The 17,074-nt window shown below is 39.4% G+C and overlaps 1 protein-coding gene across 1 annotated transcript in view; it reads left to right on the forward strand.

Annotated features, from left to right (window-relative positions):
• The window catches only part of CYTH3 (cytohesin 3), a 69,219-nt gene that overhangs the window by 15,237 nt on the left and 36,908 nt on the right, over positions 1-17,074 (forward strand). The window lies entirely within an intron of this gene.

The raw sequence follows: 17,074 nt of genomic DNA on the forward strand, positions 1-17,074 counted from the left end.
ACTAATGCCTAGAGAGCTGACGTAGAGAAACTGAGAGAGGCAGAGTGATTGGTGAACGAGGCCTTTGTGGATGTAATACCACCATCCAACTCTCACGTTGAAAGCTCCTCTGTATTCGCAGGGAAGGAGGGTCTCAGGAAAGGAGGACATCATTCTAAGGAAGAGAGAAAAGCTCCCTTAGAAAGGACCCATTCCTTGGAGAATGAACAGATATCCTCTTGTGGTGAGGATATGCCTCAGGGGAAGTGGTGGTAGGAGAGCTCTTGTCATGTCAACATAAAAGACATGGGGAAATGTAGTCATGCATTAGAAGCTAGGACCTCCAAGATAGCTTTCTCTGAAATGCTACCAGTTCCATACACAAGGCTAGATAAAGACAAATGAAGCTGAAGGGTGTGGATGAAAAGGTGGTGTAAGGGAGGCGGGTTTTAGATTTGTTAAGCTCTGGGGGGCATCTTGGGACAAGCGAGGCCAGTAGAATGCCAGTTGCTAGGTAGTAACAGCGGGAGAGGGCTATTGGCCTCTTGTAGGCTTCCTGGAAGCATCTGATTGACCACCAAGGAAAACGTGGGTGCAGGAGATACTATTATACTAACACTAGTAACTATATACTTGATTTTCTGAGACCATTTCTCACTACATGAGTTTTAGGCTATAAATTCTTCATGATTTTATCGGAGCTACATTTGGAGAGGCTCAGAACGTGTATATGAACTTGAGAGCTTTTCACAATGTCAAGTTAGATAATGACTGCTTTGAAAGAGAGGTGATATTAAACACACACATGTAAAAATAAAGACTTCCCCAAAGTATGTCACTTCATTGAAACTTGTGACCATATTTATGGAGTTTGGAGGGATAATGAAGCTTTGTTAAAATCTGTGTTAGGTGGCTGATAGATCAAATTGCCTTTTATTGTTGTGAGAGCTTGGATGAAACTGGTAATCAAAATGAATTATGCATATTTCTCAAAAATCGCTGGAGTGGATGGGTGGACTTGGCACACACATTCATTCATAGTGTTATATTTAAAAGCACATATGGAGCTGATTATTTCCTTTTGGCTTTCTGTAGTAATTATTCTCATTTCCTTTTTAAAAAGCTCGTCTAGTGCGTTAAAACTCAAATGACACACATGAATTTATATGGGACAAAACAGAAAGCTGTTGGATTACATGGTAGAGAAATTAATTTATCAAAATGTCGGAAAAGTTCTCCCACTGCTTACTTGGCTCTTGTGCATTGTAAATGTAACTCAGGATCATTGTCCATCTGGGAATAATACAGGATCCAGCTGTAAGGGTGGTTTTTGTGTGTGTGAGAGTGAGTTTGGTTCAGTGGTGGTCAAGTCTAAGTCATTGTGTAAAAATTCACTAAAGGAAAAGGGTAGGGTGGGAAAAAAATGACACTGTGTAAAAATATTCAAGGAAAAGCAACAGGAAATCAGTCCCTCCATTTCGGGCCTGTTCTTCAAACCCCATGTTGAAATAATTAAATGCCAAAGCTTACAAGTTTAGTTGGGACTTAGAATAGGCATCTGGGAAGTTTCATTTTTTCCTTTAAAATGAAATCGTATTTAGAAGATGAACAATGTGAGGAGGTGTGTGGACTTTAGAATGGATTTAAATGAGTATAATTATAACTGCTATGGCATTTGGTGTGTCTTTATAGCTGGGCCTTAAAATCAGGATAAGTTTGAGGAGACTCTGATATAATGTGTGAAAACAGGTTTTAACCCATTAATATAAAACTGTTAAGTTTCAAGTTTGTTACTCTTTCCTCTTGCCACCTAACTTCTGAATCCTTTCGATAGATTTTTAATGGAGTTGATTGTCTACCTGCTATAGCTTTACAGGAGAGGATAGGTTGCTGCTGGGGAAGAGGGAAGAATTTCTTCCTATATATTTATCTCCAAAACTGTGGGCCCTGGAAAAGCAAAGCTTCCCTTTCCTTCTGCTCTTTCCCCACAACTTGTGTCATGTCATCAACTCCTCTTTCCACTGGGGATGACAGAACTGCCTTAATCCCTGGTGATATACTACAATAAGGCATTGTCTCTTTGTGTTTCAGATTAGCATAATTTACAGGGATGATGTGCTAGAGGTCCTGGATTCTCTAGTACCATGGACAGTAGGTAGGGCAACTCCCTCCTCATCCTTTTATTCCAGTTCTTTCATTAGATATAGGAGCATCGTTCTCTGATTTGGAGGTGAAATGTAAGGAGTGGTCTTTCTCTACCCATTAAGTCCTGGGCTCCCTAGGACCCTAGGCAGCCTCTTCCTTATCTGACCAGCCTATAAATCCTCATCCATGACCAGCTTCTATTTGTACCGAAAGGGGCTGTTCTGAGGCCCTGTGTAGGCTGATTAGGGGCAGCTTCCTCTCTTCTCCTCACCCATAGTCCCTTCCTATCTCTGATGATAGGAGTTTATTTATTTTATCTCATTCAGATCAGAGTTTCCCAGGTCCAATCCTATCACACCACATTGATTCTCAGGGAAAGGGGAGGAATACGCCCTTTATTGTGACATACTGAGGCCTTAGCTAGATGACAGATTAGCCCGGGCTGATACCCGGGATCACCCCTGTGCATCCAGATGACGCACAGGGGATCCCAGGCTCAGGCAGGGGTCAATCCTCCCTTGCCCCGGGGTAACGGTCACCACTTTTGGCCCAGTATTTCCCATGGCCTTGGGCTGAGCCCGAGACCGTGAGCATGTAGACCGTTCTGCTGCTTTTCCTGGCTACCGCAATTACTCGTGAGTAGCCGAGAAAAGCAGCAGATGGGGAGCAGCGCTCCTCAAGAGCGCTGTGACCATCAGGGCTAGGGTGGGGGGAGTGGGGAAAGCCATTCATTTTTTAAAAGTGCACGATGGGGTCCTTTCTTGACCTCGTCGCGCCTGAGGTGTAGACTACATCGAGAGCCCATGATAGTTGCATCGTGGGCTCTCCCCTCCTCACCACCGGATTATCAGGTAGGTTTAGCAAAGGCCTAAGATTCCCTTTTGGTGGGAAGAGGGACTACCCTTCCCCAGATGGGAAAGCCTCCTTTTCAGTACTTCTGCTCTCCATCATTCTCTTGGGAGTTTTTAACAATGAGCAAAGGGATGTGTTTCTCAACCACCCAGAGGGTTTCAGTGGAGAAACTCCCTGGACCATAAGGGGACCCTTATGGTAAACTAGCAAGGAAGTAATGGAAGAAATATTTACATCAGCTTTCTCCAACCTGGTGCCCTCCAGATGTGTTATCAGCCATCATCCCAACCATGCTGGCTGGGAAAGGACAGTTATCATAGTCCAACACACCTGGAGAATGCGGTCTACAGTTCACTCTCTCTTCCTTGTTGGCAGATCGTCTGTTTCTGTTGCCATCTCTGGCTGCATCTTGAGATGTTCCAGATTTGGAAAATTACAGGGATAATGGGTGTTAATGGGGAGTAAAGTGATTGTTTTGTGTGGGCCTATGTAAATTGTCACTTTGAATTTCCATTAATTGCTATGGAAACAGTGCCAGCTGTTTTATGTGAACCCATTTGGTGTATCATGGAAAATTACACAGCACCTTATCAGAGCATTTGTACCAACACAACCGCCTTAAAGCAACTTGCTAGCTAATTCATTAAAATGCATAAGAACAGGATTTTATTTTTAAATGTTCACTTCTTGTTTACACTTTCTACCAAAAATATACATTAGCTTCAGTTTTATTTAGATCATGTTCTAATAGCTATATTCTCAGATTCCCTTGTGTTCCCAGAAGAAACCTCTGTTTGGATTCTACAACTTGATTATTTAGTTTTAATATGATCAAGTTCTTGTTAAATGGCTAGACATCACAATACCGCTTTCAGAAGTAGCATGGCCAGAGAAATACGTCAGGAAGATTATCTGCTGAAACTCCCATGTGTAGTGTGGTCAAGTCACTAACACTTTTCTTCTTCCTGGTTGCTATGTTAATGAAAGAGCTCATGCATGCTCAAAAGTGCCAGCATGCCATTTTTGGTTTTTGGTTTATCCCCCTACTCCTCGAAAAGATGTGTTGACTAGACTGCTCCCACCTCCCCAAGTCTGCCTTGGAAAGATCACAGCCCAGCACCCTGGTACTCAATCATTGCACCATTATATCTGCGTTTGAAGTTCCAGTGTAATGATGTCGTTATACTTACGTAATGCCATGTTTATGTGAAGCTATGCTAGCACAGCAATTAATACGCCACATCCTAAATACTAATTAGATGTTGCAGTACATTTTAGGTTTGGTCAATTGCAGGAGTCATTGTGCCATCAAAACTGTGATCTTTATGCTTTTTCTTATACATGGCTTCAAACTGAGAATTATAAATATAAAATAAATTATAAAATTATAAAATTTTATGAATTATAAAATAAATATTTTAATTGGCCCCAGAATAGTTGTTTAAATTGATATTATTTTTTAAATAGATATTGTTTTTATGCTTTTGATGGTTTTAAATTTTTGTATATCTGTTTTTAATGTTCATTGTTTTTAACTTTTGTAAACCACCCAGAGAGCTTCGGCTTCTGGGGCAGTATATAAATGTAATAAAATAAATAAATAAATCTATAATTTTAAAGGGAAGTGTCACCTAATTCCTTTGCTATTGCCTCTAGAGGAGTAAAATAGTATGAAGAAACTATCATTTATAATGTCATATCGCTTTTAAGAGAAATACCTGTCATATACTGCCACTATAGAGGTCATTAATAATAGTGATTATGTTTCCTTTCTATTGTCAGATTAAGAGTGCAGTCCTCAGTGGGGCTTACTTCTGTGTAAACATGTACAGAATTGTGCTGTTTTAAAAAACCCACTGTGAAGAGGGGTTTTTCATTGGCCTTTAAATTAATAAAATGGAACTTGGCTCTGGCAACTGGAGGATATTCTAGTTTTACATGTGACTATTGTGAAAGTTCTGAGCTACAGAGGGAAAAGCATCTGGGGAAAGGAGTATAAGAAGAAGAAACAAGATGTCATGGAAAACAGTGGACTCCTGAGGGAAGCAGATTACAGACAGCTTACTGAGATGAAAAAATAACATGTGTCAGTTGCAGCACACAGTTCTTTAAATTTTGCTGTGCGAATAAATAAATAAATAAGATACATTCCTCTTTGTCTCTGAGATGCATTATAAATATCAATCAGTGTTATAGGAAATTCAGGCCTTCCTATGTCCAATCACTGTTTCTGGCTAAGCTCAAATTCTTTTTCTTTTCTTTTTTCTTTTGGAATTTCAAAAGCTGAAGCTGAGTTTTGTTTTGATTTTGATTTGATTTTAGCATGAAGTGGATCCCACCCCCTTCTCTAACATGTGTTACTAATTTCTTATTGGCTGATGCTTGCGTTATTGTAAGATATTTTCTCTTTTCATGGCTGAAATGTTCTTCCTTTCTTTTTCTTATCCTTTGCTTTTCTGAAGAAAGGAAGCTCAGCTAGGATACTCTCAGAGGTATTTTACATTGGAACTGGATGAAAAAGAGCATTTTATCTCCCCATTTCCTCTTCAGTATGAAAAATTCATTTGGGGTGATCATATCTTACGAGTTCAGATATGGGAATATTTGCGTTTTCTTTGTCCCTTTGTCTTCAAGAGGAGAAACTTGGCACAGGACCAAAGTGTGTCCTTGTTTTCAACTTTCATCCCCCTCCCCCCATATGGAGTTCGTATATCAAACATCAATATTATTGAAGTTTCCTTTTGGATGATGTTGGGTGTTTTCTGATATGCCTCTATTGAATTTGATGATTTTCCTCATAATAATTTACAGTGTGATGCCTTTATATTGGGCAGCTTGATAAAAGCGTATCTAATGTGCTTTGTGCTATTGGTTATATTGTCTCCCACCCTTCATGTTCTATAACTTGAGTAGGAACATATAAAGCTGACTTTTACCGGTTCTTGCACAACCTCTTGCACAAGTGGGAAGCCTGAGAACTGCTATCGAACTTATCTGTTATTGCTCTGAATTGTTAGGCAATGTCTTTGTGGAACAGCACTGGAGGCAATTTTCCTTATTATTTTTTGGTATTCGTCCCAATATATTGAAAGGATCTTTCCAGCTTCCCATATCCCACAGTGTACTGTTAGTTGTATTGTTTTGCAAGGCAAAGTTTGTTGTTTACTTGTGTATGTTGTAGCTTTTGCCCTCAAGCTGATAAGGTGTACTTTGATATTCCTTTTGTTATATCCAGAGCCATGATATAACAAACTTGACAAGCAATGGCTAACCTAGGAGATCTGAAATTGATCTTTAGAAAGTAAAAGATTGCGTGCTTTACAAACTTTTCAAGGAACTGCCCCTTTCATCCCCAAATCTGTTGGCTTTGGAAGCTTTTGTCACAGTTTAGCTGCATTTGGACTTAAAGCTAACTATGATTTAACATTATGAGAACAAGTCTAGCTTCCTTCCAGGCTCCTCCATTGAGGCTACAAGGAGGTCAGAAGCTTCTGTTTTAAATTAACCATAGTTTAGTATGCTATCTAAAGCCTAAACAGTGGTTTGTTTTAGTGGAAACAAGTCAGCTTCGTAAACTACAATTTGAAGTTGCTTTGTTTCCAGTATCCACAGTTAAGAGTAACCATAGTTTGTTTGGATTTGGACAACATGGCAAGCTGTGGCAAAGGAAAAATGGAAGCAAAAGCGTCTGTGCTTCTTACGGCTACATGTAGGAGTAGGAAGCAATGTCTGAGGCCTTACCTAGACCTAAGGATTATCCCAGGCAAATGGAGGGGTCGTCCCTGCCTGTTCCTGGGATCCCCTGTGTGTCATTTGGATGCACAGGGATGATCCTGGGACGATCCTGGGATATAGGCCTGGTCTAGCTATGGCCTGAGTCCATCAGAAGCTAAGCTGATTCCTGTAGCGCTGAACTACGGTTTACTGTTATGTCTGAAGCAGTCTTCTGCATAGCAAAATGATTAATTCTTACAGACAATAAAGCCCAATGCATTTCGGCCCTGATATTTTTAGGTTCCTTCAAATTGCCATCAAAGAACTCTGAAAGATCTGTCTCTTCAACTCAATAACTGATAGGTGAGTTGAAGAGGCAGATCTTCCAGTTACCTGAAGAAGGTCCTTAAAAATATATCAGGGCCAAAATGTGTTGGACTTTATTATAAATAAAGTAATATTTTCTAGCATCTTGAGATATGTTCTCTCTTTGTGGATCTGTGGCGGATACTTTCCAGTTTATAGATGATTTGAATGCAGGCATACCTCTACAATACCACTTCATACATGGAGGACTACAGCTCTTTTCATGCATTCAGTATCTATAGATACTGTACACAGACTGGCAGGGCAGCTCCCCCAACTATGAAGGTTCCCAATAGTATGTAGAGAGAAAGAGTACCCTCTGTGCATGCAGCTGAACATGTTGGGTCTTTGACAGATGTTAGAATGAACACATCTGTGAATACTGAATGCTTCAAAAGGGCTAAATACATGACTCCAGGAAGTGGTCCCATCATTAAATTATATTGTCTGAACTTAGAGAAACTTGGTATGAAAATACAAGTTATTTTAGAACAATGCAGAAATGGAAGCTTATGAGAGGGTTTCTCTGTTTACAGAAACAGTGTGGTCATCATAACTTTCTAAAAAGCTTTTTTTGGGGTGGGGGTGGGAATTGAGTCCATCACTTCATTTTTAAAATTTCCAGAGTTATTCTGTTGCAGCAAAAATAACGAAGAATTCTGTGGCACCTTAAAGAGTGAACATGGTCCATGAAAGCTTATGGCAGAATAAATTTGTTAGTCCTTAAGGTGACACAAGATTCTTTGTTGTTTCCGTTTTAAGAGAGTGTTTAGTTTTCTCCTTTGACTAGCCATTTCAAAACATTTATGTTCACAGTACAAAAACTATTGTGAAAAAATGCAGTAGAATGCAGTAATTACAGGTTTGCTTAGCAGGTCATGGTGTGTGATGGAAAAAGCGTGGACAAAAATAGAAAGTATGCATTATACCTTAGCTTAAATACATATTTTTCAATGCTTGAGAGCTTGTGTCACTGAGGTAATTAAGGAGAAGTAAGGAACATCTAGGTAAATGTTCATTTATCTCTGTGTTAAAGCTAAATAAACATTTGCTATGCAACGTTAAAGTCCATAATGTTCTTCAGGAGAGCTGTGCTCACAGTTAACTCCCCCCTTTCCATTACGCTCTCTTATCAAGCAAAGCCTGGTCCTCACCCTGCACCCTTTGCCCCTTCCAGTATTGCATGTTGATGCTAAATAAATAGTTGTTAACATTTTGGCAGGACTAAATAATACATATGAGGTGGCAGTGGTGATACTAGCTCATCTGCTGTATACAGGTTTGTTTTGTTACAGCACACCCACATAGTAATTCCTCACTTGTGCTCACTTCAGCACTTAACATGCTAAACAAGAAGAGCGGGGAAGGTGGCAAAGTGGGTACCTTCAAAAGCCTGTTGCTTTATTTATTCTGTTGTGCCTTAACTCCTGCCTGTCATGCTGGCCCTGTGCTTGCTACTACCTGCAGTCTGGATTGGCAGGTGTGGGAACCGAGCAGGCTGCCATTGACAGTGTATGAGAGTGGAATGGCGGTTGCCGGGGGGGGGCAGATGTGGAAAATAGGGAGCTACCTCACATTGAGTCAGACAGATCACTGCTCCATCCCCCTCAGTATTGTCTATACCAGGAAGTAGGCAATGCGGTGCCCATGGGCACCTATGCGCCCCCAGACACTTTTCTTGGTGCCCCGTGAGGTGTCCTTCCCCCTCCCCCCTTTTTTAATTTACACATTTTTCTTACCTCCAGTTGGGATTGTTGTGAAACTAGATTTTTGCTAGTGCTGAAAACTGGGTTCAAATGAGAAGTTTGTTGTGTTGATGCTCAGACCCCATCTCTCCCTTATACTCAATCTTTTTGGCAGATTACTTGACCTTTGCCACGCTTTCCATGGACACCATTTTGTAGTGGTGGCCAGGATGTTTTCTCATATTGCCAGATCTTCCCACAGCCCTATAAAGTTGCCTACCCCTGCTCTACGCCAACTGGCAATGGTTCTTCAGGTTTCAGACAAGAGTCTTTCCCAGCCCTGTAAATGTGGATTCCAGGTGAACCTGGAACTTTTTTTTTTTAATGCCAAGCATGTACTCTACTACTGAGTTGTGCATTCAGTAAGGGAAGGGACCTATCTGTTATCTTGAGAAATCACTAGAATTATTTTTGCAGCTTTCTAAAATCTGGGCAGAACCCAACGGGGCTCTTTTGCCTCTACTGATTCTCTTACGTTCTTCCAATTCTTTTGCGGTAGCTGCCCCCACCACTTGAACAATATAGATTTAGTCTTTGGGGGCAGCCTGAAATGAGCAGAAACGTTCATTTCTGGAAGGAGGCAGGTCAGCGGAGCTCAGATAAGGGGGCTTCGCCAATGTACCTCCTTTCAGAAATGAGCGTTTCCGCTTATTTTGGGGCTTCCTCTAGGAAGTGCTAAATCTCCCTTGTGTAAGTGGTGGGTCCCGCTTGTGCAACAGAATTGGCAGGACCCACCACTTGTGGAAGAGAATTGGAGAGGCAGAAAGGAATCAGTAAGGACAAAAGCGTCATTTGGATTCTGCCTTCTGACTTTCAGCTCATGACTAACCATGGAGATGTTTGCATATATAGATTAGGTTTTTGCTGTGCTATATGTTTTGCTTGTATCCAGTTAAAGTGATTGTTCTGGAGAACATCACATGCCTAGAAGACATTCCTTTAAAATTGGCCTTAAGTAAGTTTACAGACGCAGCTCAAAGACTTGTGCCAGATAAGCAAAAAAAATGCACATATGAATAGAATTGAATTTAATATGTCATTTTAGATGCCTCATTGGTGGAAGGAATCCTGCTGTGTGCAAGATTAATGGTAATTCTAGTCTAAATGATAATTTGAAAACTTTCCACCAGCCCTTATTATGGCCTCCTTCAGTTTGAATTGCTAGTCCCCTCAATCCAATTATAAACATTAATGATGTCCAGTAAGTTCTCAAGGGAACAATTTGAACTGTGATTTTTAAGACTACAAATATTTTATATTTGTTAATTAACTTGATTACCACTTCATGCATTTGGCAAAGTGGGGTTTGGCCCATGAAAGCTCAAGCCACAATAACATTTCTTAATCTTTCAAAGTTCTACAAGAATTTTTATTTGCTTTGCTGGAATACAACACATACCACAGATTAGGACTGAAATAGTCCCATCTAGCTCAGCACAAGGTTCCCAGGGGAGCTGATCTGAAGGACAAGGCAGAGTCATGCCTGATGAAGCCGGACTACAAGTTAGAGTCAGACAAGGCAGGGTCTGTTAGGACCCTGGACAGATCTATGCTAGCCGGAGTTCACTCAGGAAGAGTTGTTGCCTCTGCAACATGCAAAGATCTCCTGAGGCTTTATGAAGGTTGGCATAAAGTATTAATCCCACACCTCCTTAAAGGGCCATTGCCTTATTCTGGAATTGCTGGGTCCTCTGACATGAGTGGTGATGAAAGTTGTTTCAGGTTGGATGGGTTCCCTTTGAGTCTGAAAAGTCCAGTAAAGCAACATCCTCTGGTCTAGAATGTTCTGGAGTGACAGAAGATGGCTCACTGGATGATACAAGGGGTGCTTTATAGTTAATATAGCTAATAGTTAATGAGCACAGACAAAGACGGTATAAAAGTTTTCCTTCCCTTTTTTAAAAAAGTTGGAAGCTTTGCACAATGAACAAAATAGAAAGGAGCACAAACACAATGTCAAGACCAATGTAAGCTGACAATAAGATTAGCAAAAACAGAATTGGAAGGACATATTGCCTAAAACGCAATGACAATTCTTTAAATACATAAATGCATAAGAAGCAGGAAACCAGCCAGAGAGTTGGTTGGAGATTTAAGTGAAAGGTGTGATTGAATTATCAAAGGTTGGTAGGGAGTTTTACAAAGAAACTAAATGAGGTATTTGCATCAATCTTATCTTTGGAAAAAGTTGGACAGACACCCACAATCACCTGCACCTGCACATTGGTCTCTTATCATTTTGATCCTATTTCCAAATCTTTCTTGGATGCAGTTGTGCACCTCAAATTGCAGTTGATTGTAGTCCCTGTATGCACAGATCTTGCCAGCCGAGAGCAGTCATCCAATACATATTAAAAGGGATGGACCTGTTGGGAAGGTTTTTGCAACTGAGGCAAAATTGTGGCAAGGTGGAGCCATTCTGAATATTTTTGTGGTTGAGGATCCCATGTGCTTAAATTGGCAACAAATAGATGGACTTTCCTATAGGATAAAGTGTCTAGTCCAGCCTGCCCCATATATCATATATGCGCCTCATATACTTTGGACTACAATTCCAAAGTTGATGGGAATTGAAGTCCAAAATACCTGGAGAACCCCAGGTAGGGGAAGGTTGGTCTTGTGCATCCAACAAGATAGTCTGGGTGTTGTTTAATATTTTACCACATTTCCTACAATTTAAAGAGAATTATCTTGAACTATTGCCATATATTAATATACCAAGCTTGTATTTGGATTCAGATGTACCAAAAATATTGGAACCTCTGAGAATGGACTTTTATGCTAAGACTAAAATTTCCTTTGTACCTCAACTATTCCTTCCTGTGATCAGGGTTTTTAAGTAGTTGCGGGGTTGTAATCTTTCCTAGAATTGAATATGATAATATATATGGAGTCCTTCATCTGAGGCTTTTCACAGTGTAAATCCCCCTTCCCCCATGTGCCACAATCCCAATCCTGTTTGGGCAGCTAATTTAAGATTTTAAAAAAGGCTAAGATTTTTCTCCTCCTGTGCTAGAGTTGTATGTGTATGAAGTAGATTTTCCTGGGATGGTGAAAAACATCCCAGCTGCTAAATATTGCACAAACCCTGAATGGGGTATGAAGAGTGTGGGAAAAAGTTAGAGGAAATTGCAGCTATCTTAAGTAATACTGTGAACCAAGTTGAAAGAATTTGGATGTGTGGGCAGTTGATACAGAGATGGAAGGCAGAGAACTTGTATAGATTCTAGCAGTGCAGTATAGTGGGTTTCCATGTCCAGGAAAAAGGGCTCTTATAAGGGCCTGGCCATTTGAAGATGGAAAATATGAGAATGCTTGCTCGAAGGGGATTCCAGAGGGTTTTTGTTTTTTTAAAAAAGACTGTGTTTGTCAGGTCCTTTGTAACTAACAGCATCTGTCCACTGTGGCTGTCATCCAAAGGCTCTGTGGAGCTCTTTACACACATGATTTCCTGCTCTCCTCTGTGAGAAGGAAAACGGTGCAGAGGATTGCTGACTCTGCTAAGGATTTTAAATGCATGGTTTGCTTTGAACTCTATAGCAGCAGTTTGAAAAGTAGATTGTTGGAGTTGAACTGCTGCAAGTCGCAGTCAACCAGTCTTGGATGTTAGGTTTATGTGAGAGAGACCTATAGGACTGGGCCATAAATTTTAGAATATCTTAACCTCATGGGACTGAAGTACATAGAAGTTACAATCACATATGCAGGAAGTAAAGAAGTATTTGGTTAAATAGCTAGTTGGGATTGTCTGCATTTTAAAAATTATGTATCACAATGAAATCTGACCAGACATCTACAATCTTATGAAGTGTTTTATGAAATTTTAAGGGACTTACAAGCAATGGTAGTTTTGTTTATAAATGCTGGGAAAGATTCTCATGATTAAGTAGGAAAAAAGTATGCGTTGGAGTGGGTGGGTGGGATAGTAGACATGAGAAAAAACTGTTTGGAAGAAGGGACTGGACTAGTCAATTGTGTTTTAAAAACTGTGTTTAGAGTAAGTCTTAACTTGCAAATGACCATGCATCCAATATATCGCTCATGAAATATTTTACAAGGTTTATTGGAATAAATAGGTATTTTTGTAATGGCTACATGTATCTTAGAAACAGAATGTTTGTAATGGGAAACAGTTCTGTATTTAACTGAAAATGTCCAGTTACAGAGAGGTAGCTTTACTGTTGGGGATTGTACTCTTTAATTGTCCCATGTGAATACTTGAAATCTCAATTTCAATGCAAGTTGTAGTCTACCTCTTGAGAAGAATCAAACTTGGTGATGGTATCACAATCTTTTCATCTCTTCGCAGGAACTGTGAAGGGTCTTTGAAAACAAAACAAAAATCTCTTTGGCACTTGGGCTGCCAAGAAGTACATTGGCTCCTAATAAAGAATCCCACCCCCACCCCCATCCATGATTTATAATACTATTACAAGGATGAAAAATTACTTCTTGGAACTTTGCAGTTGCACTTGTGTACTGCTTGTGGGTGCCTGGTCAACAGATGGTTGGTGACTGTGTGAACAAAATGATGGACTACATGGACTCTTGGTGTAAATAGGTTTGCTTTGTTTATGAGGGTGAATGGATTAAACTTCAAGGAAGATTAGAAAAGGGTGACCCATCTGTCAATCTGAATGGAAGGATTAAAAATATTGGTAAGGCTGTGGTTTTAAAGAAACAAATAATTGAATTTTTGCCATTCACAAATCGTAGTGCTTCTGAAATAATAGCAGCTGTAGGGTGGTCTCTCTCCTTAGGAAGGGTTGGACTTTATTACTAGTTGTTGCTTCCTGGTTTCTGGTTTTTTATTATCTAAAGGATTTTTCTTGTTCTGCTGTTCAGCCATTTAACGAGACCTGGCTCTTGTGTTTTAGTCAACAAACATGGGTTCTTACCAGGCAAGGCCCACACCCCAGACTTCCTATGACATCAGTTGGCTGCCAAAAATGATCTAAGCTTTGCTTAAGATAAAAGATGTGAACTTGGAACAAAAAAAACCCTCCCAAAATGCTAGATTTCCTTTTTATGCTTGGAGCCTGGTTACTGCTTCTAGAGTTACATCATGTATGTACTACTGGCACCTCTGAATGGCTTGCGGTGTAAGCTGTTGAGATTCCCTTTCTCAAAAGAATCCTAAATATCTCGTTCTACCCCACTGCGGGGTAATTTGATTTTGTTTAAAGACCAATGAACTTTCATTACAGGGAACAGCTTTGTGTGCAGAAGGTCCTTGGAAAACTTAGGGTAGACAATAGTAGGCTACAATCTTAAGAAATAGTTTAACCAAGCATATGGCCACTTTTTAATAATAGCCAATTTGCCAAGGCTGGATGGTGGTGGTGGGGGATTAGAAGACTGTCTGGTCACCTGGGTATCTAAAATTTGACACTGGGATTGCAGGATTAGAAATATTTATTCAGCCCTGTTTAGGACATTTTTGGGAATAAGTAACTTTCAAAATGTATGTACCTCAGTTCCATCACAATTCTGCAGTTGTTTAAAAAAAGAAAAAAAAGCATTGTTAGATTGGGCAAGCGGAGATACATCAAGGTCCATGCTATGTGTGTTGCTTGTTCGATGCTTTTGCTGTTGGAAATTCCCTTGAATAAAAAGGAGAAGAGGTAAAGCAAAGGTCATTAGTTCTGGGAAAGTTGATTAGGATTTCTTTTACTGACGTTAGCCCTTCCTTTTTCAATATATGTTCATTACTACTTTTTGAAGCCCAGATAAAAATATAGCCCTCATTGTGAACAGTTTGGTTTACCGATAACACTAATTACCTAAGAGATTTTGCATTTTCTGGCTTAGAATGAAATCGAAACAAATCTACTCCATTTGTTCTAGTAACTTTTTGTGAGTTCTGGCGATAACAGCAATGGAAACTCCTTATGTAACAACGATGATGACATCAAGGTATGCTTCAGCTGTTTGGTCATTTGAGCTGAAACAGTGTATTGCCAAGTGCAGGAAGTCTCTTGTTTTCTTTCTTTAAAAGGACATCCTTGACCTCCTCATTCATATACTTCCTGCTTAAAAATAGTGGACTACAGAAATGTTGGCAGGAATTTGACAACTGGAAAATAATTTCATGTTTGAGGCAACATTCTTGTGTGGAAATCTGTACTAGTGTATATTTCAGCATTTCTTTAAGAAAAAGAGAATGCTGGAATATTCTGATAGCACATCTTCAGTAGCACGTCACAAAACATCTGGTGGATTTAAGGCATGTAGAACTGACTTATGAGAGCAGGAATGGATATTGGAGCTACTGATGACTTTGGGTGGTGTAGTTTAGGAGCCTTATTTCCTCAGTTTCTGTGAAGTTTTCAGTAAATCTACATGACAAATATATCATAGTGATGTCTTCAATTCTGTTAAAGAAAGTGCCATTAAAATCTCATATCTGAAATACTGCCTTTTCTGCACTTTTATTCCTTCCACAGGGTTCACTATTATATAAATAATACAACAAAGTAATGTATTTCCCTGTAGTATATTTAAGATTACAGTCCTACTCGGTTAAGGAACTTAATGAGAAGCATTTTAATTGAGTATAGTGTTGTCTGATATCTATTATTTTAAAAGAGCATGCTTCATTACGGGGGATGTCGGTCCTGCCGTCTGATTATACCAAGCACCCCCACTTCACTAAGGCAACAATTTTATACATACCGTATTTCTTCGATTGTAAGACGCACACTAATTTCAGTACCACCAACAGAAAAAAAACACCTAAGACACACCCGCGATTCTAAGACGCACCCCATTTTTAGAGATGTTTATATGGGGGAAAAAGTGCGTCTTAGAATCGAAGAAATAGGGTACTTACCTGGGAACAAGTTCCATTGAACTCCATTGGGCTTACTTCTGAGTAGATTTGCATAGGATTGTATTGTAAGCATTTTTCAACTAAGCGAACAGTTTCCAAATTACTATAATACAGGCTCATTGAGAAGTCCTAATACAGTTGTTTGCTAAGTACTAATGGGGTTGAATTATATTTGGAAAAATGAGACAGCTTGAAGGTGTTGACTGTTAGATTAGGAAAATTTCCCGCAAATGACAAGAGTTTCTTTTAATATGGAAATGTGTGAGATAAGCAGCATTTCTTTCTGTTTTTGGCTTGAACCAGAGACAAATTGTGGTTAGTTTTAACTGTGGTTGGTCCAAACCAACCAACTTCGCCATGGTTTATGATCCTGTCTTATTTGAATAAACCACAATTAAAACTAATCACAGTTCCTGGTTCAGACAAAATGCAGTTACTTAAAAATGGAAGCACACACTTCTCTTTTCCTTGGAGTTGTGTGGAGTGGAGAACAGGATTGGGCACGTAATGCTGCAGTTTAGCGTTTCACCCAAACACAGCCATTGGCCTGGTTCAAGTTATCATATACCTGCTTAATATATGTACAAGCCTTTTGCCTATGCATGCACTACCTTTGACATCCCTTTGCAGTGTATGCAATCAAACCAAGAAGCATTCCTGTAGCTTTTAATGTGTAGAGTTGCCTTAAATAGCAAGGTAGCCATACTTGAGGTATAATTGAAGATAAAACAGGTTAACAAAAGAACTAAGATGAGGGAATGCTTTAATACTCTCTGATTACTGAAGCAATAAATGTAATAGTGCAACGCACAATTGTGAGTGAGCCTTTTCTGTGATGGCCCCGAAATTGTGCAATGCCCTCCCTAGAGAGTTTACCTGGAACCTATTTTGTTGACTTTTCAATGCTAGGCAAGAACTTTTTATTTCCCCAGGCTTTCTAAACTGCTGCTTGCTTCATTTTTTAAATGTGTATATTGCTGCATTCAAAAATTATCTTCTTTGTTTTTAGCTTTATTTCTTTTAAATGCTGATTTTTTATTGCTGCTTTTAAAATAATACCTTTAATGTGTATTATTATTGGGAGGTTTTCATTGGTAGTATGGTTTTTTCTTTTATTATGAATGTCACCTTGAGAGCTTCAGCTACAGGCCAACTCATAAACTGATATAATAATAATAATAATAATAATAATAATAATAATAATAATAATAATAATGGCAGTTTCCTTTTCGTACTGTGAAACTGTCCGTTATTGATTATTCAAGCCCTGAGAGACCATTTCGTTTTCTAATTAAATCCTAATTCTTTAGACTCACACTGCTTTTCTCCCAAAGGCTGGTCGCTAAGAATGTAATCTGTCCTTCATTGACACAAGACACATTGATATGAACAAGGCTTTTATGGGTAGAACATGATGTACCAGAGCCTAAATCAATTATAT

Source organism: Elgaria multicarinata, chromosome 17, assembly GCF_023053635.1.
Source record: "Elgaria multicarinata webbii isolate HBS135686 ecotype San Diego chromosome 17, rElgMul1.1.pri, whole genome shotgun sequence".
In the NCBI taxonomy this organism is placed as follows: domain Eukaryota; kingdom Metazoa; phylum Chordata; class Lepidosauria; order Squamata; family Anguidae; genus Elgaria; species Elgaria multicarinata.